The sequence below is a fragment of the Malaclemys terrapin genome, chromosome 8, assembly GCF_027887155.1.
Source record: "Malaclemys terrapin pileata isolate rMalTer1 chromosome 8, rMalTer1.hap1, whole genome shotgun sequence".
Taxonomy (NCBI): domain Eukaryota; kingdom Metazoa; phylum Chordata; order Testudines; family Emydidae; genus Malaclemys; species Malaclemys terrapin.
The window spans coordinates 57652783-57679620 of NC_071512.1; the positions used below are offsets into that span (position 1 = coordinate 57652783).

A 26838-nucleotide genomic window follows, 5' to 3' on the forward strand; every position below is an offset into this window, starting at 1 on the left:
TTCCACCCGGACACATATTGCCATCGCGCACTCAGCTGAGCCAATGGCAGGGGACCCTGTAGCAAGGGCAGTGGTGCCAGTGGGCACCGTGGCCATCGGTGCCAGCCCAAACGGAGGCCCGTTCAGTTGCTGGAGCATCCCAGGAGCCATCAGCCTCCTCTGGCCGCCCACGGGACAAGTCGGCGGGTCATGAGTCAGCGGACCCGCACCAGGACTCTGATCTTGGTCTCGACACCCTGGCACCGACCAAGGCGCCCGGCTCTGTGCGGGCCCTCTCCCCGGCACCGGATAACACCATAGCAGCGCCTCCGCCATCGGTCCCGCAGGAGGACTTTAAGGCGCACCAGGACCTGCTAAAGTGGGTGGCATCCAGCCTCCAGCTGCAGGAAATGGAGATGGAACGTCCGTTTGATTCCCTTTTTAACGTCCTGTCTCCCTCGGCACCGGGTCGCGTGGCCCTGCTTCTGCACCAAGATATTGCCAACATTTCGAACTCGCTGTGGCAAACTCCTGCCTCCTTGGCCCCAATCTCGAAGAAGGCCAAAAGGAAATACTTTGTGTCGGCGAAGGACCACAAATATCTTTATTCCCACCCGGCACCCAACTCGCTCGTGGTGGAATCGGTAAACCACAGAGCGTCAGGGCCAGCCCACGCCCACCCCCAAAAACAAAGACGCCAGGAGACTGGACTCCTTTGGCAGAAAATTTTATTCGTCAGCTAGTTTCCAGCTTCGGGTAGCCAACCACGAGGCCTTACTGAGCAGGTACAACTTCAACCTGTGGGAGTCTCTGCCTAAATTTGAGCCCCTCCTCCTGGACCGGGACAGGAAGGACTTCAAGGTTCTGGTGGAAGAGGGGTTGGCGGCGGCTAAAGTGGCCCTGCAAGCAGTGTCTGATGCTGCTGACACGGCGGCCCGCTCGATGGCTTCCGCGATCGCCATGTGCAGGGTGTCGTGGCTCCTGTTGTCCGGGCTGTTGACGGAGGCCCAATCTCTGATGCAGGACCTCCTGTTCAATGGCAAGGCACTCTTTGCGGACCAGACAGACATCAGGCTGCATGTGATGAAGGATTCCCGCACCACTTTGCAGACCTTGGGCCTCTACATCCCTCCGGCTAAGGACAAGGCCAAATCGCTTCCTGCGGTTCAACCTGTGAGGAGCAGATATGAGCCCCCGTACAAAAGAGCCAGAGACCAGAAGCGTCGGTCTCAGCGGCTGTCCCTCTTTGCCCCGCAGCCTGGACCCTCTAAGGGCAAGAGGCAGGGAAAGAGGCGGTTTTGACTATTTGTAGGGGGGCACCGGGCCTGTTGCCAGGGCGACCCCCCCGATTAATAAAGTTTGTGTTCTGCAACCGATTGTCTGCCTTCCTCAGGGCGTGGTCCCACATAACTTCAGACCAGTGGGTCCTCAGTACCATTTCCAAGGGCTACGTGTTGCAGTTCATGTCACCCCTGCCAAATCACCTGCCCTCCATGATGGTTCCGGGGGACCCGGACGATGTCCGCCTCCTGCGTCAGGAGGTGGATCGGCTGCTTCACCTGGGGGCGGTGGAAAGGGTACTGGTTCAGTTCCATGGCAAAGGATTCTACTTCCGATACTTCCTGATCCCAAACGTGAAAGGGGGTCTCAGGCCCATTCTGGACCTGCACGACCTGAACAGGTTCCTAACCCGATCCAAGTTCCGCATGGTGTCCCTGGTTTCTATTATCCCCTCCCTGGACCCGGGGGACTGGTACGTGGCCCTGGACCTTCAGGACGCGTATTTTCACTTCCATATTTTCGAGGGGCACAGACGCTTTCTCCGATTCATGGTAGGGACGGACCACTACCAATTTGTGGTCCTCCCCTTTGGCATATCCACGGCTCCCAGAGTTTTCATGAAATGCATGTCCATGGTGGCGGCCTACCTCAGGCGGGAGGGGGTACAAATATTCCCTTACCTGGACGACTGTCTCCTCAAGGGGGAGTCACGTTTTGAAGTGGAGTCCCGGGTGGATCTGCTCCTGTCGACATGTGCCGATCTAGGCCTGGTCGTGAATGAGACCAAATAACATTAGTGCCCGTTCAGCGCATAGAGTTCATTGGGGCCCTGCTAGACTCCTCCAGGGCCACAGCCTCTCTCCCCCTGGACAGGTTGGAGACCCTAAGGGATCTCATCGCCTCGGTCACGGCCTTCCCGGTGACCATGGTGAGGACGTGTCTTCAGATTCTAGGGCACATGGCGGCGTGCACTTATGTGGTCCGCCATGCCAGACTCCATATGAGACCCCTCCAGATATGGCTGGCCTCCCAATTCTCCCAGGCTCGGGGCGGTCTGGACAAGGTTCTCATGGTTCCGTCCCCGATACTAGGTTTCCTTCTATGGTGGTCCTGCCCGAGCAATATGCTGCAAGGGGTTCCCTTCAGGGAGGCCAACCCCTCCATAGACCTGATGTCCGATGCTTCGGACCTTGGCTGGGGAGTCCACATGGGGGACGTGCAAACCCAGGGAACATGGTCAACCCTGGACTTGTCCCTTCACATAAATGTCAAGGAGCTCAGGATGATAGGATTGGTGTGCGTGGCTTTCCTCACGCATCTCCGCGTCAGGGTGGTCAGAGTCCTCACGGACAACACCACTGCCATGTACTATATCAACAGACAAGGCGGGACTCGCTCCCTAGCCCTCTTCCAGGAAGCCCTGAACCTATGGGAGTTCTGTATAGCCCACGATATCTCCCTGAGAGTGGCTCACCTCCCGGGCGTCCGCAATATGCAAGTGGACTGCCTCAGCAGGGTCTTCTCCCCCCAGTACGAGTGGTTGCTCCACTCAGAGGTCACTCACCGGCTCTTCCAAGAGTGGGGAGCTCCCCAAATCGACCTGTTTGCAAGCCGACAGAACCGGCATTGCCCCTGGTTCTGCTCCAGGGGAAGGGTGGGGGAAGACGCAATCTCCGACGCGTTCCTCCTGAGCTGGTCAGGCCAGCCCCTCTATGCCTTTTCCCCTGTTTCCCCTCAATGTGCTGGCCCGCGTCGCTTCTCGCCACCCCCATTGGCCCGGGACGGCGAACCACGGCGAGTGGGGGCCGCGATCGGCCGAACCTGCCACGTCAGCAGGTAAATAAAACTGGCCCGGCCCACCAGGGTGCTTACCCTGGCGAGCCGCGTGCCAACATTGCCGACCCCTGCTTTATTGCCTCGGCTGAGTGGGCAAAGGGGCAGCCTATCTCCACCCAGCGGCTTTCCTGCTGGATCATCTCGTGCATACACACGTGCTATGATCTGGCAGGGATTCCCCCGCCACCAATCGTCAGGGCACACTCTACGAGGGCTCAGGCCTCGTCAGCTGCCTACGTCGCCCATGTCCCCATCCAGGACATTTGTAGGGCGGCCCTTTGGGCCTCAGTTCACACATTTACTTCGCATTACGCAATCGTCTCCCAGTCTAGGGACGACGCCGGGTTCGGCAGGGCGGTACTTCGTCCCGAACCATCGTGAACTCCTACCCACCTCCAACAGATATTGCTCGGAATCACCTACTGTGGAATACACAGGAGCAATCATTTGAAGAAGAAAGGACAGTTACCTGTTCCGTAACTGGCGTTCTTCAAGATGTGTTGCTCCTGTCTATTCCGCACACCCTCCTCCTTCCCGTCTGTCGGAGTTGTCCGGCAAGAAGGAACTAAGGGTGGGGGGAGCCCGCGGCTCCCCTTATAGCGCGATATACAGGCGCCACTTCAGGGGTTACCGCAGTGCTCCCCCAGTACGGGTACTGCTAAGGGAAAAACTTTTGGCAGCGGTGCACATGGGGAGCACGCACACCTACTGTGGAATAGACAGGAGCAACCCATCTTGAAGAATGCCAGTTACGGAACAGGTAACTGTCCTATCCTGTGCTTTATTTGGTAAGAGAAATGTGGTAATACTATTGAGCTAACATTGTTCTACTAGTGGTGTTAAAAATATATATACCAGTATACACTGCTATACAGTTAGTGGGAATAAGCATAAGATTGGCTCAAGTCTAAAAATCAATAGAGGAAAGCATATTATGACATTTGCATAACTCATTTAAGTAATGTGCAGTTACTATGTACTGTCACTTTTGTACTGTTATGGAACAGTATGATTGAAGTGCTATGGGGAAAGAAGATTTTCTTCCTATGTTAATCCCTCATATCTTAAAAGCTTTATATCCTTTAGCTGTTTTCTACAAGCCAGATTTCTGCATTAATGATGTAAGATCATGGTATCAAATTATTACATCAAATGTTTTAAGGGAAATAGGGATGTGCTGCCTTTGTTCTAATACAGCAGGAAACTCTAGCTATAGGCTCTGGGATTTCATTATGGTTATACAAAACCATAGTGTGTGTGTGTGGGGGGGAACTATTTTAAAAAATATTGGTTTTATATTGGGAATTATTTAATATCATCTCAGCAATAGGTTTACTGTACAACAGAAAATGTTACCTCAAATCACTGTATGCATCACTATGACTGGGGAGGAAAAAAATGATGGGGTGCGGGAGAGCTGTAAAACAGTGAAAGAAAATCCAGAGAGGAGGGATGACTTGCAGCTTCTAAAGAATGAGTCATTTATAGACTGGATAATAATTAGGATAAACTTGGAGACATATGAGAACTTTCTGGAATATGTTTGGCCCTAATCCTGCAAAGCCTTAGTCACATGAGTAATCTTTCCTCACCTAAGATGTCCAATTGACGTCAATGGAACTACTTGCAGGAGAAAGGATTACTCTCCTAACTAATTATTTGTAGGGTGTGCCCTTAATCAGTCATTTTTACATCACAGGAAACTTCTCCAGTTTTCCTTTCTCACCCCCTTTTCTTTCCAAACAGAAGGTGAAAGATAGAATTATAATACATTTTATAGCGTAAGTTTATAGGTATGTTTAATTATATGTAATTACACATATGAACAAAATTACATTTACACACACACGCAGTGAGTGGAGTGAGAGACTCGGCTTTACACAGCATCCTGGATGCATAAATGTTTGGGGTTTTTTGTTGTTTGAGTTGGTCATTTTTTGTAATAAAAAAATTAATTGTGGTTCACATAGATAAAGTTGAGAACTGAAATATGAATAAACAAACTAAATGAGAAAATCAATTTCACATTGGTATATAAGATCTAATAAAATACTGAAGATACAGAACTATATTTATGGACCACATTAAAAAGAAATCTAGCATCTCAATCAACATAACAAACATTTATACATCTCATTTGGGCAAAACTGATTTGTCTCTTGCTTTCTTCCCTGTGTGTGTACATATAATTGTATATGTACATGTGCAATGATGTGTGCTTAAACATACCTATTTTCACAATTCCCTGATTCAGTTTTTCAGAAGTAACCTCACTAAAATATCTTGCCTAAACAATATTTCTTTGTATAACATTATTTGTATAAGCTGACTGAGGGGGACTGGCTCAGAAGTAAATTACCCTTTCCTGAAGTCTGATTTGCAACACTGTACTGTAGCTAAATCTCATAACTAGCTTTGATAAATTCAGCTTATTAACTCATCTGTCTACCTGATAATTTACAGAGACAAGGTAGGTGAGGTAATGATCTTGTATTGGACCAACTTCTGTTGGTGAAAGAGAGAAGCTCTTCTAGATTGGGTACAGAGGAGGACACTTAACACCTACTGACCAGTCGGTAACGTTTAGTATGTACTGAATATAGCCACACTTAAATAGCACTTTGCTTCACAAGAACAAAGTGAAAGTGGTATGTATCTTTAATATATCAGCCACCTATGTTTTCCCCCCAAAATTAATTGTAAGGTATTACTTATTCAAACAGATGTGGGAAGTTACATATAAATACAGAATCAAGTGATTTGAAATTTTCAGCCTTTGCTAGCAGGCAAGTACTTCAGTCTTCCACCACATTCACCATAAGTAAAATATTGTTTCAAGAATCACATTAGTATGGTATATACCAACTTTCTAGGTGACTTTATTTTACTGTAAATCATTACAATACAGTGGTTTGAGTCATGGGATGCTGCTGAACAAACACTATTTTTGCCAAGTTTTGTGATGCAAGTTACTGTCTGCAATGAGTCATTTCTGGAGCTGGGCAAAAACTTTGGAGTTTCACTTTAAGTCCTGTGAGAAAAGTTTCAGGGTGACAATCTGTTTTAACAAGCAAAATCTTCTTCTGCCTTTTCATTAAAATGTCCTTCTTGCTTGAAACTACTGACCTGGGCCTGTTTAAAGGAAAACAAAGCTAAAGAGGGGGTCAGCCCCAGCAGAGGTCTGGTCTGACCTTGCTTAGTTTATCTCATGGTAAAACTACAGCGTATTGTCCTGGCTGTGTTTTTTTTTTTTTTTTAAATCCACAGGATAGTTCATGTGCTTTAGATACTCAGAGGTAAAAATATGCCACTTTTAGCAGAGAATACAAGACTAGACACACTTGTAATGGAAATTACCTCTCTCCCATTCCTGCCTCTTCCCTGGTATTCTGTTCCTTCATTTATATCCTAGGGTACCCTGCTACTCCCTACTCTTGTGCTGGCTTCTGTGGTGGTACACCACTAGTGTAAATTACCAGACTATTCATATATTGTTGTCCTGTCCGTTGCCTTAGCCTTATATAACTTAGGGCTCAGCTATGTATGTCTTATAGGCATTGGCTTATGGTGTGGTATCAAGTTGCATGGCCTCTGAGAGCTTTGGGAGGAATTGTGTCTCAGGGTATGTCTACACTACAAAAATACACCAATTTTACAGAATTCGATTTTTGGCAACAGACTGCATAAAGTCGAGTGCATGCGTCCACACTAAGCACATTAATTTGGCATTGTGCATCCATAGTACCGAGGCTAGCGTCGACTTCCAGAGTGTTACACTGTGGGTAGCTATCCCATAGTTCCCGCAGTCTCCCCCGCCCATTGGAATTCTGGGTTGAGATCCCAACGCCTGATGGGGCAAAAAACATTGTCGTGGGTGGTTCTGGGTAAATGTCGTCAGGCCCTCTTCTTCCTCTCTCCCTCCCTCCGTGAAAGCAATGGCAGACAATTGTTTCGCGCCTTTTTTCCTGGGTTACCTGTGCAGACGCCATACCACGGCAAGCATGGAGCCCGCTCAGCTCACCGTCACGGTGTCTCTTGGGTGCTGGCAGACGTGGGACTGCATTGCTACACAGCAGCAGCTGATTGCCTTTTGGCAGCAGACGGTGCATTATGCCTGGTAGCCATCATCATCATACTCCTGGGTGCTCTTTTAGCCGACCTCGGTGAGGTCGGTCAGGGGTACCTGGGCAGACATAGGAGTGACTCAGCCAGGTCATTCCCATCTTCTGCCGAGCACCCAGGAGATGACAATGGCTAGCAGTTGTACTGCACCGTCTTCTGGCAACCAGGAGATGACGATGGCTAACAATCGTAATGCAGCATCTTCTCCCGAGCACCCAGGAGATGATGATGGCTAGCAATCGGACTGCACCGTCTGCTGCCAGCCTAAGATGTATAAGATAGATGGAGTGGATCAAAACAAGAAATAGACCAGATTTGTTTTGTATTCATTTGCTCCCCCCTCCCTCCGTAAAATCAACGGCCTGCTAAACCCAGGGTTTTGAGTTCAATCCTTGAGGGGGCCATTTTGTGTGACAGTTGTTTGTGTTTCTCCTTGATGCAAAGCCACCCCCTTTGTTGATTTTAATTCCCTGTAAGCCATGTCATCAGTCGCCACTCCCTTGGTCAGAGCAACGGCAGACAATCGTTTCGCGCCTTTTTTCAGTGTAGACGCCATACCATGGCAAACATGGATCTCGCTCATCTCAACGCAGCAGTCATGAACATTGTAAACACCTCGTGCATTATCATGCAGTTTATGCAGAACCAGAACCTGAAAAAACAGGTGAGGAGGAGGCGATGGCAGCGCGGTGACAAGAGTGATGAGGACACGGACACAGAATTCTCTCAAAGCATGGGCCCCGGCGCTTTGGAGATCATGGTGTTAATGGGGCAGGTTCATGCCGAGAAATGCTGATTCTGGGCCTGGGAAACAAGCACAGACTGGTGGGACTGCATAGTGTTGCAGGTGTGGGACGATTCCCAGTGGCTGCGAAACTTTCGCATCCGTAAGGGCACTTTCATGGAACTTTGTGACTTACTTTCCCCTGCCCTGAAGCGCCAGAATACCCAGATGAGAGCAACCCTCACAGTTGAGAAGTGAGTGGCGATAGCCCTGTGGAAGCTTGCAACGTCAGACAGCTACCGGTCAGTGGGGAATCAATTTGGAGTGGGCAAATCTACTGTGAGGGCTGCTGTGATGCGAATAGGCAAAGCCATCATTGAGCAGCTACTACCAAAGGTAGTGACTCTGGGAAATGTACAGGTCATAGTAGATGGCTTTGCTGCAATGGGATTCCTGTGGTGGGGCGACAGATGGAACCCATATCCCTATCTTGGCACCGGAGCACCAGGGCAGCCAGTACATAAACCGCAAGGGGTACTTTTCAATGCTGCTGCAAGCACTAGTGGATCACAAGGGACGTTTCACCAACATCGAAGTGGGATGGCCGGGAAGGGTTCATGACGCTCGCGTCTTCAGGAACACTACTCTGTTTAAACGGCTGCAGCAAGGGACTTACTTCCCGGACCAGAAAATAACTAACTGTTGGGGATGTTGACATGCCTATAGTTATCCTTGGGAACCCAGCCTACCCCTTAATGCCATGGCTCATGACAGGGCCAGCTTTAAGCCGATTCAGCCGAATCCCCGGAACAGGGCCCCGTGCCTAAGAGGGCCCTGCAACTCCGGGGCTGACAGCGGAGCAGGGGAAAAGAAAAAAAAAAAAAAAAAAAAAAGCAGCATCCTGCTTCTCCCCCCTCCCTCCAGCGCTTGCGCCGCCATCAGCGCAAGCCTGGGAGGGAGGGGTGAGGAGGAGGAATGCGGCGTGCTTGGGGAAGACGCGGGGTCAACGTGGGGATTTGGGGAGGGATCCAATGGGGCAGTGAGGGGGCGGGGCCAGGGCAGGTATTTGGGGAGGGATCCAATGGGGCAGGGAGGGGGCGGAGTCGGGGCGGGGTGGGGGCGAGACATTTCGCGTCCCGGCATAGGGCCCCGCACCTGCTAAAGCCGGCCCTGGCTCATGAAGCCATACACAGGCAGCCTGGACAGTAGTCAGGAGCTGTTCAACTATAGGCTGAGCAAGTGCAGAATGGTGGTAGAATGTGCATTTGGACGTTTAAAGGGTCACCGGCGCACTTTACTAACTCGCACAGCTCTCAGCTAAACCAATATTCCCATTGTTATTGATGCTTGCTGTGTGCTCCACAATCTCTGTGAGAGTAAGGGGGAAGACGTTTATGGCAGGGTGGGAGGTTGAGGCAAATCGCCTGGCCACTGATTACACGCAGCCAGACAGCAGGGCAATTAGAAGAGCATACCAGGAAGCACTGCCCATCAGAGAAGCTTTGAAAACCAGTTTCATGACTGGCCAGGCTACGGTGTGACAGTTCTGTTTGTTTCTCCTTGATGAAAACCTGCCCCCTTGGTCGACTCATTCCCTGTAAGCCACCCACCCTCCCCGCTTCAATCACAGCTTGCTTGCAAAGGAAATAAAGTCACTATAGTTTAAAAACCATGTCTTCTTTATTAATTGATTATAAAAATAGGGAGAGAAGTGACAAGGTAGCCCGGGTGGGGTGTGGGAAGAGGGAAGGAAAAGGCCACTTCAAAACTTGTTGAATGACAGGCTTCTGCTTGAGCTGTCCACTGGGGTGGAGTGGTTGGGTGCCCAGAGCTTCCCCCCACTGCATTCTTGGGCATCTGGGTGAGGAGGCTATGGAACTTGGAGAGGGGGGAGGGCAGTTAAACAGGGGCTGCAGCAGCACTCTGTGATCCTGCTGCCGTTCCTGAAGCGCCACCAGATGCCGGAGCATGTCCGTTTGATCCCGCAGTAGCCCCAGCATTGCATTTGGCTTCTGCAACCTTCATAAAAGCAGCGCCCTCCTTTCCCATACCAAGCAAAGCCCGTTGAGTGCTGCGGTTTTCATGTTAACGTGCAGCAGCAAAAACCAAACTAACCTTCCCCGCATCCAATTCTCTGGGATGATCGCTTTACCCCTCTCCCCACCGCGTGGCTGGTATCAGGGAAGATCCCTGTTAGCCAAACGCGAACAGCCCAGCACCAATGCCCTCCCCCCACCCCCTGCTTGGCTAACTGCGGGGAGGATTTCTTTTCAGCCACAGGTAAACAGCCCAGTAGGAACAGCCACCTCTGAATGTCCCCTTAATTAAATTCCCGTATTTCAACCAGGTTACCATGAACAATATCACTCTCCTGAGGATAACACAGCGAGATAAAGAATGGATGTTGCTTGAATGCCAGCAAACACTGGAACCATAGGCTGCCAGGCTTTGTCATGCAATGATACCAGATTACTTGCTACTAGCATGGCGTGGTAAGGTGTCCTACCATGGAGGACGGAATAAGGCTGCTCTCCCCAGAAACCTTCTGCAAAGGCTTTTAGAGTACCTCCAGGAGAGCTTCATGGAGATGTCCCTGGAGGATTTCCGCTCCATCCCCAGACACGTTAACAGACTTTTCCAGTAGCTGTACTGGCTGCGAATGCATCCCAAGTCCTCAGGGCAAATTAATCATTAAAAAACGCTTGCTTTTAAACCATGTATTATATATACAAAGGTACACTCACCAGAGGTCCTTTCTACGGCTTCCTGGTCCGGAATACCACCTTGGGAGGGTATTTCAGTCAGGGTGAGAAAAATATCCTGGCTGTTGGGGAGAACGGTGTGCTGTGTGCTCTCCTCAAGCTTGTCCTCCTCCTCATCTTCCCCATCCGCAAAATCCTCAGGCATGGCTGACAGTACCCCCTCCTCAGAATCCACAGTCAGGGGTGGGGTAGTGGTGGCAGCCCCCCAGAATTGCATGCAGCTCAGCGTAGAAGCGGCATGTCTGCGGCTCTGCCCCGAAGTGTCCGTTTGATTCTTTGGTTTTCTGGTACGCTTGTCTGAGTCCTTAACTTTCACGTGGCACTGTGTTGAGTCCCTGTTGTGGCCTCTCTTCATCATGCCCTTGGAGATTTTTTCAAATGTATTGGCATTTCGTCTTTTGGAACATAGTTCTGATAGCACGGAATCGTCTCCCCATACAGCGATCAGATCCAGTACCTCCTGTACGGTCCATGCTGGAGCTCTTTTTCAGTTCTCGGACTGCATGGTCACCTGTGCTGATGAGCTCTGCATGGTCACCTGTGCTGATGAGCTTGACTGGCCAAACAGGAAATGAGATTCAAAAGTTCGCGGGGCTTTTTCTGTATGCCTAGCCAGTGCATCTCAGTTGAAAGTGCTGTCCAGAGCGGTCACAATGGTGCACTGTGGGATAGCTCCCAGAGGCCAATACCGTCGAATTGCATCCACACTAACCCTAATTCGAACCAGCGATATCAATTTCAACAGCGATATTGTTGGGGAGGAGTACAGAAATCGATTTTAAGAGCCCTTTATGTCGAAGTAAATGGCTTCGTTGTGTGGACGGGTGCGTGGTTAATTCGATTTAACGCTGCTAAATTTGACATAAACTCGTAGTGTAGACCAGGCCTCAGGGAGTGAGTCCCTTTTTGTTCCCTGACCTGCAGAAGTGTTCCTGCACTGCAGCACCCTTCTAGGAACTCAGCATGCACCCTCCCACTTACATGCACAACAAGCAATGTTAGCCAATGCATGGTGGGTGGGAGCAGTGCAAGGCCATGGCCAAGCCACTGTACAGGGAGATAAGGGCATGCAGTCATCTTGCATCTCAGGAGCAGCTGAACACAGCCTGGCCCTTAGGTTTAAGCTCTTCAGGGCAGAGAACAGGTCTGAATCGATGTTTATTAACTGCTATGTAAATTTCTCATTATTAGTGACTGTCTTAGTTATTATTTCACTTATTAAAGATAAACAGAATTGTCAAGTTATTTTCTTAGGCCAAAAGAGAAAAGGAAATAAAGCAGAGTCCAAGCAGTTTATGTTGTTGGTAAGCTAACATATTGATATTAAAATTACAACTGTGACTTATTTTTAACCAGTATCTCCCACTTCTATGAAATAGTTCCATTAATCCAGAACAGGCAGTGAGTTGTTCCATTTTTGTTTTAAATCCTTGTTAATATCATAGAGGTTATTTATTTTTATAACCAAAGTAACAAAATATACATATTTATTGTACTCATAATGATCCTGAACTTTAATTGAAATAAATCTGGACATTTTTCTAATACCATGGTAACAGGCATATGGGAAAGTGTGGTTGCCATTCCCCTAACCCCAGTGTTACTTATCTCCTCATTTGAAAGTCTACTGGGATAAAGCTGTTCCCTGAAGATATGAAGGTGGTTCCCTGTATCATGGCACTCCCTCCAGCATTTTACTGTGAATTTTTTTCAGTTTTGTATGACAGGCATGCAAAAATATTTAATAAGATTAACAATATTATGAGGTTAAGCTGGGTTAAATAGAACCATTCCTTCCATCTTTCAAATTGAAGGCTGTAGGTTTTTTAGGGGAAAGCCATATTTTCTATTCCCAATACCACATGAATATAACATTGCAGAATACCATTCTCTGTTTGTACATATAAATACAAGACTAGGGGAAATATTTCAAAAATATTTCCAGGATTTTTTATAATTTGGTTCAGTGGTGTTTTCCAATGCTTTGTCTGCTTTACGTAATCTAGGTCTAACAAGTTACTGCTTTATGTGGTGGAGGTTGCTATTGGCTTTGTTTTTATGGTTGGTTGTATTTTTAATTTAATTGTCAAGGGCACCTAGAGGCTGGGATAGGTGCTGGTTAGGTGTGTTGTTGTAAAACCAGATAAACATTAGTACAGTTTATGCTGCTAAAACTCTTTGCTCATAGAGAGTTAATTTATTAGGTTATGCTCTTTAATGCTCTTGAATGGTTAACTAGTTCCAGAAAGCAAATTTAAAGTTATACCAAAAACCTTTCCGTAAGAATAACAAGCAGGGAACAAGAAACCAATAGCAAGTGACTTATGAACAATAATAATTAAGGAATATCTTAAATTTTGAATTTCAAATAGCAGGCCACAGAGTAAATGAAATTTACAAAAAATTCTGAACAACTTCCAATGATTAATTCAAGAAAATATCCGTGTATCTGCAAACATAGTGCAAATAGAGAGAAGTGAAACTTGCTGAATAAATTATGTTGCAGCTCATTCACACAGCTGTATGTGTAATGTAATATATGCACGCAGAAAACAGTGCATAACTGTTGGACTGTATTCCAGTGCATCCCAGATGGCCTGTATTGAGTTTGAGGATGAGGTATCATATGCCTTAACTGGATAGCCCTTTATAATGTACTGATTTATGTGTGTGCGCTATGCACTGCCTTCTACTGGATAAACTCGTAGTGACTGAGCTAGTGGAGCTGAATATGTACCTTATTGGGAGAATCAGAACTCATGAGTTCTAGTCTTAATGTTGCCTATGTGCATTTCATTGGTGACTGTGCCATTCTCAATAGGCTCATGGTCTTCTGAGCCACACGCCATGTTTTTAAGTAAATAGCACAAAATATATTTAAACACCTCTGGGCTTCAAATAATTAAGCCCTAAGAAGAAGGCAAAGGCCATGCTCTAGAGTGTCCAGCCAGAACCAGTGCGGCCGCTCTGGACATTGGCCATTTTAGAACAGGGAGCCATTTGTAAACTAAAACCATGGACAGAACTCCTCAAAACTCTGGAAGTTTGAAATTCAGAACTGAATCTGCACTTTGTGTCTCAGGCCCATCTCTATGACAATATGACTTTCATTGTCCAGTTACTTTGCTAAAAAAAAAAAATCAGGAAAGATGGTCTTGTGATTATAGAACTGGACAAGGACTGAGGAGTCCTAGGTTCATTTCCTATCTCTGCTATGGACTTCCTATGTGAATTTGGGGAAGTCACACAATCTCTCTGCCTCGATTTCCCTATTCGTAAAGAGGGATGCTAGTACTTCCCTACTTTGCAAGGTTGTTGTGAAGATAACTTAATATGTTGTGGTGTTGGGATACTATAGTACTGGGAACCAGATAAGTACTACATACTTACACCAGATGGAGCAAACAACATGTTTACTTTTTTTTTTTTTTTTTAATCCACTGTAGCCATTGTATCTGATTCCACTCCTCAGGCTGAATATTGAATGTATTTCCAGTATCTCTTCTCATATTTTTCTGTTTTAAATTCCACAGCTACCTCAGAGTCCAAATTTGAACAACAAAGTAAATATCAAAGACCCCAGCTGCCAATCATCTATTGTGCTACAATGCTCAACCCAATGAGTAATGGTAAGAATTACCCTGCTTGTTCCCTCAGGGCTGTAGAATCTGCACAACAAATTCTTTGTATATCCAGGTAAGTGCTTTACTTGCTTTTCTCTTTAAAACCCTCAAAAGCTTTATAACTTTCTTAGTGTGTTTTAAGTTAAGTTATTATTCATGACTGCCCCACCCTTCCCCCCAACTCCTCCTTGGGACTGCAAAGTACCTGGGGATTCTGATTTAATAGTCTACCAAAATAAAATAATATAATATAATTATAAGATATATTCAGCTCTAAGGACCCATTCTGGCTGTGGAATTTCATTGCTAAGCATTGTGGTGCTGACATAGAGAACGCTTTTGTTTGAAGCCCATGAGATTTAGTGGAATAAAGTAAAGCTTTGCTTGAGGCTTTCAAAAGCTAGCACTATGCTTGTGCATCCATTATACATGACAGAATGATTATACTACAAAAAAAATTACATGCACAACCTTTTGTGTTTTGGCTTTGGGCACTCTAGCAGTGTCTGGTTCAGTGCACATTATGTGGTTGTTGTTTTTTTCCCTTTGATAGATAAACAACTTTTGGTTAATGGTGGTGGTGGAGAGGGTCAGAGCCTGAAATGACATTGGTATTGTCTAAACACAGTGAGAAAACAATCCAGAGGATGTGCTGCATTAAGAAGGATCTGTTTGAATTATCAAGTGCTTTAGACTAGTGGCTCTCAACCTTTCCAGACTACTGTACCATTTCAGGAGTCTGATTTGTCTTGTGTACCCCAAATTTCACCTCACTTATAAACTACTTGCTTACAGAATCAGACATAAAAATACAAGAGTGTCACAGCACACTGTTACTGAAACATGGCTTTCTTTCTCATATTTACCGTATAATTATAAAATAAATCAATTGGAATATAAATATTACATTTCAGTGTATATAGAGTATACAGCAGTATAAACAAGTCATTGTCTGTATGAAATTTTAGTTTGTACTTAGTTTGCCAGAGAAACTATTTTTATGTAGTCTGTTTTAAAACTAGGCAAAAATCTAGATGAGTTGATGTTCCCCCTGGAAGACTTGGGTCTGCAGACCCCCGGTTGAAAAAAATGTGTTAGACATGAGGGAAGGTCCTTGATTCTCTCAGTCTCTTGTTGCTCTGAAACTACAGGAAAAGGATGTAGAATATGTTGAAAACTTACTGGGGAATCCTGAACACTATGTAAAAGTCTCTAGGACTTTTTTTTAAGCACTCCTTGGAGTCACAGGTTCAGGTCCATGCAGGGTCCAAGCCCTTTAACCTTCCAAGGTAAAATGAGTTCAGTACAATTTACTGTATGGGGATAGTCTTGATACAACATTGAGACCAAAAAAAAAAAAAAAAAAAAGGCCCTGCCTCTTCTCCATGGATACTAAAGATTCCGTGATACTTTTTTGAAGGAGTAGGGGTTTGCTCAGTATCCCTTGCCAAATGGGAACTCTCTATCAACTATTATGAAACATACTGTGGACAGTTTGACTTTTTCCATACCATGTGGCAGCATTTTGTGGTGCTATTCCAGGGGTCGGCAACCTTTCAGAAGTGGTGTGCCGAGTCTTCATTTATTCACTCTAATTTAAGGTTTCGCGTGCCAGTAATACATTTTAACATTTTTAGAAGGTCTCTTTCTATAAGTCTATAATATATAACTAAACTATTGTTGTAAGTAAAGTAAATAAGGTTTTTAAAATGTTTTAAGAAGCTTCATTTAAAATTAAATTAAAACGCAGAGCCCCCCCGGACTGATGGCCAGGACCCGGGCAGCGCGAGTGCCACTGAAAATCAGCTCGCGTGCCACCTTTGGCACATGTGCCATAGGTTTCCTACCCCTGTGCTATACTAATGTGTGAACTGCTTTAGCATGGAAGGTGCTATATAGCTGTAAAATATTATTGAGATGGCGTTAGTTTTGATTCACACTTTCTCTGATCGGTTAGGTTTGATATTGTCTCATGGTAATGTTTTGAAACTCACTTTTTTGGTGGTGGTGGGGCTATATGGACACTTTAAATTATGGAATGGAAGAGACTCTAAAGCCTTTAGAACCCTGTCCTTCTCCATCAAGTCAGTGGCAGTTTTGCCACTTGCTCAAATGGGAGCAGGCTCAGGCCTGTATTTTAAATACCAGACTCTCAGTACATATTCTCTTGCAGCTTATGAAACCCAGAGCAATCTAAAAACTAATGGTATTTACTTGAGCTATCGATTAATCACAGTTAACATGTGATTAACTCAAAAAATTGATCACAATTAAAAATTAATCACAGTTTTAATTGCACTGTTAAACAGTAAAATGCCAATTGAAATTTATTAAATATTTTTGGATGTTTTTCTACATTTTAAAATATATTCAATTACAACACAGAATACAAAGTGTACAGTGCTCACTTTATACAGTATTTTTATTACAAATATTTGCACTATAAAAATGATAAACAAAAGAAATAGTATTTTTCAGTTCCCTTCACACAAGTACTATAGTGTGATCTCTATCATGAAAGTACAATTTACAAATGTCGATTTTTCGAAAGCAAAAACAGGCATTCACATGGCACTTTGGAGCCAGCATTGCAAGGTATTTACATGCCAGTATGCTAAACATTTGTATGCCCCTTCATGCTTCGGCCACCATTCCAGAGGACATGCTTCCATACTGATGATGCTCATTAAAAAAATAAAGCGTTCATTACTTAGTGACACAATTCTCCCCCCAGGAGTTCAATGTCTCCTGCTCTGTTTTACCCACATTCTGCCGTATATTTCACGTTCTAGCCATCTCGGACGATGATCCAGCACATGTTCGCTTTAAGAACACTTTCAATGCAGATTTGACAGAACGCAAAGAAGATACCAATGGGAGATTTCTAAAGATAGCTACAGCGCTCGAACCAAGGTTTAAGAATCTGAAGTGCCGTCCAAAATCTGAGACGGATGAGATGTGGAGCGTGCTTTCAAAAGTCTTAAAAGAGCAACACTCTGATGCAGAAACTACAGAACCCGAACCACCAAAAAAGAAAATCAACTTTCTGCAGGTGACATCTGACTCAGATGATGAAAATGAACATAGGTGAGTCTGCACTGCTTTGGATCATTATCGAGCAGAACCTGTCATCAGCATGGATGCATGTCCTCTGGAATGGTGGTTGAAGCATGAAGGGACATATGAATCTTTAGTGCATATGGCATGTAAATATCTTTTGACGCCAGCTACAATAGTGCCATGTGAATGCCTGTTCTCACGTTCAGGTGACATTGTAAACAAGAAGAGGGCAGCATTATCTCCTGCAAATGTAAACAAACTTGTTTGAGCGATTGGCTGAACAAGAAGAAGGACTGAGTGGACTTGTAGGCTCTAAAGTTTTACTTTGCTTTGAATGCAGTTTTTTTGTACATAATTCTGCATTTGTAAGTTCAACTTTCATGATAAAGAGATTGCACCACAGTACTTGTACTAGGTGAATTGAAAAATATGATTTCTTTTGTATTTTTACAGTGCAAATACTTGTAATAAAAAATAAATATAAAGTGAGCACTGTACACTTTGTATTCTGTGCTGTAATTGAAATCAATATATTTGAAGATGTAGAAAAAATCCACAAATATTGAAATAAATGGTATTCTATTATTGTTTAACAGCGTGATTAATTGTGTGATTAATCACGATTAAATTTTTTAATCGTTTGACAGCCCTAGTATTTACTGCTTCCTAACTGCTGAGATATGTGATCATTTACTTTGCTTCCAGCTGCTCCAGAAAACTCGGATATTTAGTACCTGATTCTTTGACCTCTCTTGCAGTATCTAAACAGCTTTGAGTGGAAAAACAAAATCCCACCTCTGGGAAGAAGGAAAAGCTCAGACTATTTGTGTATGGCTGTGGCTTCAGCTTCTTTGTTTTCTCCTGTGATGCATTAGGCTGTTTTTAAAGTTGCAGAAAAGAGACCTTGTCATGCTAGGGAAAATGTGTATTAAATGTACTGGAGGGAGAGGGGGATTGTTTTTGAGGAGGTTGCTACTCAGTTCTTTCTGAAAATCAGGCCTCTTTAAGGTGTCCCAGATCAGGCATCCAAAACATTAAATTTATGGATGGTTTTAATAAAACATTTTCTTTGAGTAGTAGCTTGTTGTTAAAGCCAGTTAGAATTCAGGGGTCTTCTCATAACAAAGAAGAGATGGCCTCAAACAAAGTCAGTATTGCCAATCCCAAGCATTCAGAAATGAGTCAGGCCCTTAAAAAGGATTGGTTACAAATCATGACTCTTAAATTAAATTTTTAGGATCTTTGTTTTTGATTTCCAGTGTTTGAGCATTTAGGGTTCACATTTTCAAGCTTTCCTTCTGCATCTGTGAGTTAAAATTTTTTTTCAAATGAAAGCAGAGATTGTCATGTAATCATATCGCTCCTGGAGCTGAGCCTTTAAGGCAGAGGTGGGCAAACTTTTTGGCCCGAGGGCCACATCTGGGTATGGAAATTGTATGGCGGGCCATGAATGCTCACAAAATTGGGGGTTGGAGTACGGGAGGGGGTGAGAGCTCCAGCTGGGGGTGTGGGCTCTGGGGTGCAGCTGAGAATGAGGGATTTGGAGGGCAGGAGAGGGATCAGGGCTGGGGTGGGGGGTTGGGACACAGGAGGGGGTCCATGGTGCAGGCTATGGGCAGCGCTTACCTCAAGCAGCTCCCAGAGCCAGCAGCATGTCCCCCCTCCGGCTTCTACGCAGAAGCACAGCCAGGCAATGAGCGCTGCCCTGTCACTTGGGGTGGGGGCAGTGTGCAGAGCCCCCTGGCTGCCCCTATGCGTAGGAGCCAGAGAGGGACATGCTGCTGCTTCCAGGAGTTGAGCGGGGCAAGCCCCCAACCCTGCTCCCCAGCGGGAGCTTGAGGGCCAGATTAAAACATCTGGAGGGCCAGATGTGGCCCCCGGGCCCTAGTTTACTCACCCCTGCTTTAAGGAAAACACTAAATATTGTAAGATTTGTGATGGCCCCAAGAGATGGCAACACTACAATGTATCGATGAAACTGTAAGCTGTAGGACCAAACTGGCAGGTACTTTGAGTGTTAGAGGGAGTAGGAGCACAAGGAGACCCTTCCCCTTGTGACATGCCAGTGGAGGAGGCAGCCATAAGTTGGCTGAAAGCAGAAGAGAGGAAGGGTGGCAAAAATTTGTGGCCAACACTCACTGCTCTGGAGTGGACATGTCAGGGTGGTGTAAGGCATGGTCATTGCACATTTGGCAGGGCTGCAATGGAAGGAGCACAGGTCACAGCTTTGTAAAGATACAAAAAGAGCTGCTACTCACCCTGCTCCCTCTAGCAACCCAGAGGCATTTTTAGCTTTCCCTCCACCCATGCATGCGGTACATGTACTTCCATAGCATAAGTGATTCACTGGCTCATAGACCATAACATAGCACAAAATATTATGGAGCATTACTGGACTGTAGTACTCTTCAAAATGGGTTTTCATGCTCTGAATAAAAGATTGAGAGACACACAAATTCCTCCAGGACTCATTATTATCACATGACTTATACACTCCCAAAAAACAGCAAACACACTCAAATCTTAAAACTATATCACAATCTCTTACCATTTATAGTGGTGAGTAAACTGCACCCAGAGGAGTATACACTTGTACTGTCTTCAGTACAATTGCACTGATGAAAATTCAGTCGGAATGAAAACTGTATCTTTTCAAGTTCTGTTACAGCAACCCATTATTTCTCTGGGTGGAGAGCTTGTAAGAAAACAAAGATGTTTGTATTTGTTTTGAGACATAAGGGGAGCTCAAGTCTACATCCAATTTTAATTGCCAAATTATCAACAACCTAAAAACATATGCCAAAACAGAAATACTGACATTATGATGCAACATAGAGTTAAAACCACTTGCACTTCTGTAGTGGCTTTTCATCTAAGAATTTCAAAAGTGCTTTACAAACTTCAGTGAAACCCCATGACAGCCCTGTGATCTAGGTCAGTGTTTTACCTGTTTGCATCTGGGAAAAGGGGGTCTGTAGCAGGGTGGACACCTGCTCCTGCCCTGAAGGGCTTGAAACAGCTCTGAAGAGGGCTGCAGCTCTAAAAGCTGGGCTGATTGGGGAAACGGCCGCAGCTGGGCCACGCCCCAATCAGGCCCCAGCTGGCCTGTATAAAGAGGCTGGGAGCCAGGAGCTCAGCAGTCTCTCTCTGTTTGTAGAGGGAGAAGGCTGGGGTGGTAAGGAAAGGAGCTAGAAACAGGGTACCTGAGTGAAGCAGGGCTGGGGAAAGGCAGAGGAGCTGGGGGAGCTCCAGCCTGGAAAACCCCAGGCTGTGGTCTAGCCAGGGCTGGCTCCAGGGTTTTGGCTGCCCCAAGCAGCCCAAAAAAAAAGGTCACGATCTGCGGCAGCAATTCGGCGGGAGGTCCTTCATTCCGAGGCGGAGTGAGGGATTGTCTGCCGAATTGCTGCTGAATACCAGGATGTGCTGCCCCTCTCTGGAGCGGCCGCCCCAAGCACCTGCTTGACAAGCTGGTGCCTGGAGCTGGCCCTGGGTCTAGCATTGGGCTAATAGGTACTGAGGATTGCAGAGGGCAGCCCAGGGGTAGGCCAAGGCAGTGAGTCCAAACCCAACCTTGCTAGTGATGAGTAGGTGGATACTGCAGTCTGCCCCAGGGTGTGGGGCTAGATGATGACTGGCAGTAGCCTTATACCAAGGTGAGGTGGGAACAGTGCGTGGGGGTTCCCTGGGGAGGGGAGACCCTAAGACTGAGGGGTTACTGCCAGGTGGCAGCACCCCAGGTAAAAGGGCACTGGGGTCCTGGGAGGGACACGGGGGCCAGAGGACAGGTGGATCACCGGCCTACAGAGGGCGCTCCAGAGCTGGAACGAGCTGATTCCCAGGAGACGCTGCAGGGGTGAGTCCGCTCTTCTACAGGGTCCTATTTAAAATTGGAGAATAGTGAATAATATTTTTATTATAAAAATACTCCTCATAGGCTCTCATAAGAAGAACAGCCATTCCCCAAACATTTATATCACCTCCAATCAGTTTGCCTGAATATTCCCAAACAGTGAATAAAAAGGTGGAGGAGGTGGAGTATGTACACCTCTACCTTGATATAACGCTGTCCTCAGGAGCCAAAAAATCTTACCGTGTTATAGGTGAAACCACGTTATATTGAACTTGCTTTGATCCACCGGAGTGTGCAGCCCTGCCCCCCTGGAGCACTGCTTTACCGTGTTATATCGGGTCGCATTGTATCAAGGTAGAGGTGTATTTAGTTGACCTGAACAGCAGTTAGGAGTGTGACCAAATATTCATAAATGCTGCATTTGCAGCATTTGACCTGCATAATTCCTGCTTAAATAACATTATTTTTATTACATTTTTAATGTATGATGGAAGCCAAAACAATAGATTCACAAAGCCCTAACTGAGTGGCTCCTTTCAGCCACCACCCAGAACAAAAATTACAAGGAGTAGGACTCAGAGTGGTAGCCGTGTTAGTCTAACCTGCTATGGCAGGAGAGGAATGAGATGGTGGAAGAGACCACTCTAGCATTGACAGCAGGGCTAGAAAACACATTACTCACTCCTCACAAACCCTGCACCCAAGTAAAAGGGACAGCAGGTGTCTCCACTATGTGTGTGCTTCCAGTGCTCCTTGAGGTACCACATTGTGCCAGCATGATACACAATACTACTTGTGCTGTTCCTCTGCATGCTGCATACTATGTCAGTGACTTCAAGCCATAATCTAATCTGTAAGCATTGCAAATCTTCATTCTGTATATTGTGTCTAGGAGCTCATATAGCAGAGTTGGCTCAGTCTCTTATGTTTATAATATTCGTTTAATAGTATTAAGTCTGTCTTTCAGGGGAAGGAAGAAATATTCAATATATTAAATGCTGCTTATTAATCAGAAAATGATGTAAATTCTAGAACAAAAGGATTTTCACTGTTTTCATGCACTTTTCCTTTTCATTCATTATCAAGGGAGTCCTCTGCTGAAAAACACACTAATCTTCAACTGAAGTTCATGACTCCCTAACCTTAAAGCCAGCAGACATTGCAGGACTGAATTAATGTGAACTGTTACCTAGGGTTACCATTCGTCCGGATTTACCCGGACATGTCCTCCTTTTGTGTGCTAAAAATAGCGTCCGGGGGGAATTTGTAAAGCACTCACAATGTCCGGGATTTCCCCCTCCCCCGGCAGAGCGAGCGGCTGGGAGGGCTGCAGGAAAGTCCCGGGCTGGACTCCAGAGCAGCTTCCTCCTCCCACCCCCCCCTCCCTGCATTCTGAGCCGGCCGGCAGCTCCTTCTCCTGCAGCCTGCTCCGGCAGCCCTGTGCAGGGCCAGGGACCGGGTTTTGTGTTGTGCTGGGGAGCTCAGCCATGTGTCCGGCTGGCACAGAGCCCAACACCCTGTTCTGAGCAGCAGGGTAAGGGGGGGCAGGAGAAGGGACAGGGAGGTTCTGGAGGGGGGCAGTCAAGAAACGGGGGGGGCTTTTGGAGGGGAGTGGAGAAAGTTTTGGGCAGTCAGGGTACAGGTAGGGGGTAGGGTCCTGGGGGGCAGTTGGGGGGGGTCTTAGGAGGGGGCAGTTAGGGGACAAGGAACAGGGAGTCTTAGGTAGGGGGTGGGGTTCTGGAGGGCAGTTAGGAGCAGGGGTCCCAGGAGGGGGCAGTCAGGGGACAAGGAGCGGGGGTAGGGGGCTGGGAGTTCTGGGGGGGAGCTGTCAGGGGGCAGGAGTGGGGAGAGGGATCGGAGCAGTCAGGGGACAGGGAGCAGAGGGGTTTAGATGGGTTGGGAGTTCTGGGGGGGCTGTCAGGGGGCAGGAGTGTGGAGAGGGATTGGAGCAGTCAGGGGACAGGGAGCAGAGGGGTTTAGATGGGTTGGGAGTTCTGGGGGGGGCTGTCAGGGGGTGGGGAGTGGTTGGATGGGGCGTGGGAGTCCCAGGGGTCTGTCTGGGGGTGGGGGGGTGGATAAGGGTTGGGGCAGTCAGGGGACAAGAGGCAAGGAGGCTTAGATAGGGAGTGGAGTCCCGGGGGGCAGTTAGGGGCAGGGGTCCCAGGAGGGGGCAGTCAGGGGACAAGGAACGGGGGGAGGGTTGGGGGTTCTGGGGGGGCGGGAAGTGGGAGGGGCGGGGCTAGGGCGGGGCTCCTCCCGTCCTCTTTTTTGCTTGTTGAAATATGGTAACCCTACTGTTACCAAAGAGTGGGCTGTGTTAGAGATGAGGTGGGGGAGGAACCTGGAGAGGTGGGGGAGAAGAGGATAGCAAACATTACAATCTCCACTTCCCCATTAAATGAGTCAGGGCTGACAAGAGCGAAGGCATGACACTTCTGGGGCCTGATTTTCTTTCTCTTTTTCTTTTCCCCCAGTGATGCTGAGGAGCCACAAATTCAGTTGAAGGCAATGGGATATGAAAAGCATGCTCTTATTAACTGGGCACAAGCACTTAACTCTCTTTAAATCTGCTCTGGCTTCTGAAAACATCTAGTTCCACTGGGCGTATTCAGAGACTTAACAGTGGTATTCAAATAACCACTCCTGTACTAACATTACATCATTGCATGTACATTATCATGGCCATAGTAGTGATAGATTGAGAGAGAAGGGCTGAATACAGATGAAAGAAGGAGAGTTCTTTGGTGGATGAGAATGGGCATATGAGGGATGAACTGGTGGTTAAATCAGAACTAATGTGAAAGGGGGCACAACAGATGAGGGCAAGTCTTTAAAGAAGAGAGTGAAAAGCAGGATAGCGGAAGGGGTATATGAAGAAAGGGGAGGTGTGACTATTTAGGAATGGGGTGGAGGCATAACTTCTTAATTTAAACCTATATTTTATTAACTGCTCTTTCCCCATTTCTCTTACTCTCTGAGATGAACTGAAATGCCCCTCCTTGTCTCTGTTCAAAGCTACAGACTATTAGATAGAAAAGAGAGGCTCTGTCACAGTAGATAAGTCCTGCTTTCAGATACTACAGTCCCTAAAAACTGATCCCTTAAACACAGTCAGCACCTTGTTAAGTAACAATAGCCACCTCACTTCACTCCATCCTAACCAAATGGGGACAGGTAATGTCTGGAGAAAAGGGGAATCAGGCTACCTGACAGTTTTGGATTGGTGTAAAGAATCAGAATTTAAATACTAATAGCCATGCTGAATAGTGTTCTCTGAACTCAGGTTCCTCTCCTGCTTTTTACTATGGGTACATGGAAATCAGTGGTGCCTATTGTCCACAAACAGCCTATGTAAAAGGTATGTATATTTCAAGGTCAGCTTACTAATATACGCAAAGAACAACTGACTGCTTTCACTCTGAAGGACTTCCATTTTAAATGAAAGGAGACAGCATAACAAGAGAGCAAAAGTAAGTGTCCATGAGAGAGTACAGTGTGCATCTCCTCTGTAACCTGCTGCATCAACTCTGCATTATAAAATGCTGCAAGTGAAAGTCTTAAAAATTAAAGGTGCAGTGTACAGAAAACAAAATGCACTACATAGGATGAAAGATGGTCCTGCAAGTAACCTATTGTCTTGCTAAGGCAATGGAGATCATTTGGGTTGGTTCAGCTTAACCTTTGAAACTCACATTAGATTGGGCTAAGAGCAAGGACTCTTCCCTGGTAGGGAGAGACCCCATTTAGGCTGCTCTTTCCCTGAAAGTGTCACTCAGAGACCCTCTGTCATTGTTCTCAGAACTGCTAAGTTTGTCTGAGTTATTTTTATTCATGATCATTTAGCTTTCCCTCATTCTATCTAGTTTTCTCAAGAGGTGTTTGGGGGCATCAGTAGAGGAGGCAGATGTGAAATAAAATGGTGTAAAAGCTCTGTGGTTGTAGTGGTGCTGCAGGTTGGGAGGCAGAGGCAGATAAACATGGGTATACAGCAGGAAAAATATATTTGCTTTTCGTTAACTAAGCTGTGCAATATATTGGAGAAGGAGAAGGTTTGTCACCCACCTCAAGTGATGTACTCAGCACCTTATATGATCAGATTTCATACTTCCTGATGTGCTAGAAACACATTTTTACTTTTATTCTATTTCATTGATATGAACGTAGTAAATCCCCATAATCTTTCCTCTTACTTCAAGTGACCAAGTTTGTGTCCATCTTCATTTTAGCACAAAGTAGAGAAGGTTGAAAAATAAAGCTCACTAAAGGGAGTGGGGGGAAGAAAAGCCACTGGGTCTTTGAGACAAGCCCTGCGTCTCAGTGCTTCCTGCATGTCCTGAAGTGATCCAGACACACACATCATACAGTGCTTTCGTGGGTAAGAACCTCACTTCTTCAGATGCAAGGACCCTCTGTTGCTTTTTACTCATCCTACAGTGTGCTCCACCAGAGACTAAAGGTCAAACTTTTAGCTGAGCTGAACTTGCATATTCAAAGTGTTTACTTTTTTTATTTCATTAACTACAGCTAGTCTCTTAACCTAGTGCTTAACATGCCTTAAAGGCAGATTTTACTAGGCATAAGCAAATGTTGCACCTTAGTGCATTAAACCTGTTTTTTTTTTACCGATGTGTACAAACAAGTATTTTCAGAAGTGGCTGCTATTTGTGGGTGCAGTTTTTCATCTGCAGTCAATTGTAGGTGCAGATATTAGTAGCAAGACATCTAGTTACCTGATTAATGGGGCAAACAAGTAGCTCAATGTGTCTACCAACAAATACAAACAGACTTACTGTGTGTGGAAAAATTGTCCTTGCTAAAAAGCAGACCAAGTTGAGACCTGAATCATCATAGAAGGTGCAGAGCTTATGAGATGCTGATACCCTCAACTGCTTTGTACTTTTCAGGATCAGAGACACGGCTTGCAAACAAACAGATAAGCAATGAAAGCTCTGAAATGACTCATTAGTTATTTACGGAGCAAGAGATTGTTAAAATACAGCAGAATATTTATCTGTTGTCTCTGGCAGAACACATACATCAACATTCTCCTATCAGCAAAAGCTATGTATGTGTCTTGATAAAAATAGTTGAAGAAAGATAGAAGAAACATTTACCAAACATGGGCAGTCAGTGGAGCTGGAAACTCATTTTCAACGTAACTGCCCCTCCCCCCCCATAAAGAGTTAAAAGATGTCGTCGGCAATTAAGAGTTATTTTTAAACTTGCCTTCTGTGGTGTTTGGCATCTCGGCAAGAAGAGTTACGTTTTAATCAGTTGTGTTTTGAAATGGAAATATATCTACACTTATACAATGTGAAGAACCTCATTATGTCCCACTAATGCCCATACAACCTCATTCATTTATGTTAATATTTTCAGATTTGTATCCCTATTGGGAAACTTGGACAGATACTGGTATTATATTTTGATACTAAAGAGGCAGTACTGGATTTTTTGATAAGGATACGAGACACCGGATCTAAGATTTTTCAGCTCTAACTTGTGTGCCTTTAGTTCATGTCTTTAATCTGCTGCAATATAGGCTCTCTGTCATTTAGTCTTTGAAAAAAGAATGAGGAGTACTTGTGGCACTTAGAGACT

At 45.8% G+C, this 26838-nt stretch overlaps 1 long non-coding RNA gene across 3 annotated transcripts; it reads right to left on the bottom strand.

The window, feature by feature from the left end:
* Positions 1–745: 745 nt before the first annotated feature.
* On the bottom strand, positions 746–26135 carry LOC128841644 (uncharacterized). Of its 3 annotated transcripts, none has more exons than XR_008445898.1 (3): positions 26028–26135; positions 1941–2027; positions 746–1150 (listed from the first exon to the last, which is right to left on the bottom strand). It is a non-coding gene; the product is annotated as an uncharacterized LOC128841644 (long non-coding RNA). The 3 variants fall into 3 exon arrangements; XR_008445896.1 differs by lacking the exon at positions 746–1150 and adding an exon at positions 1345–1538; XR_008445897.1 differs by lacking the exons at positions 746–1150; positions 1941–2027 and adding exons at positions 19955–20082; positions 21190–21264.
* Positions 26136–26838: the final 703 nt, after the last annotated feature.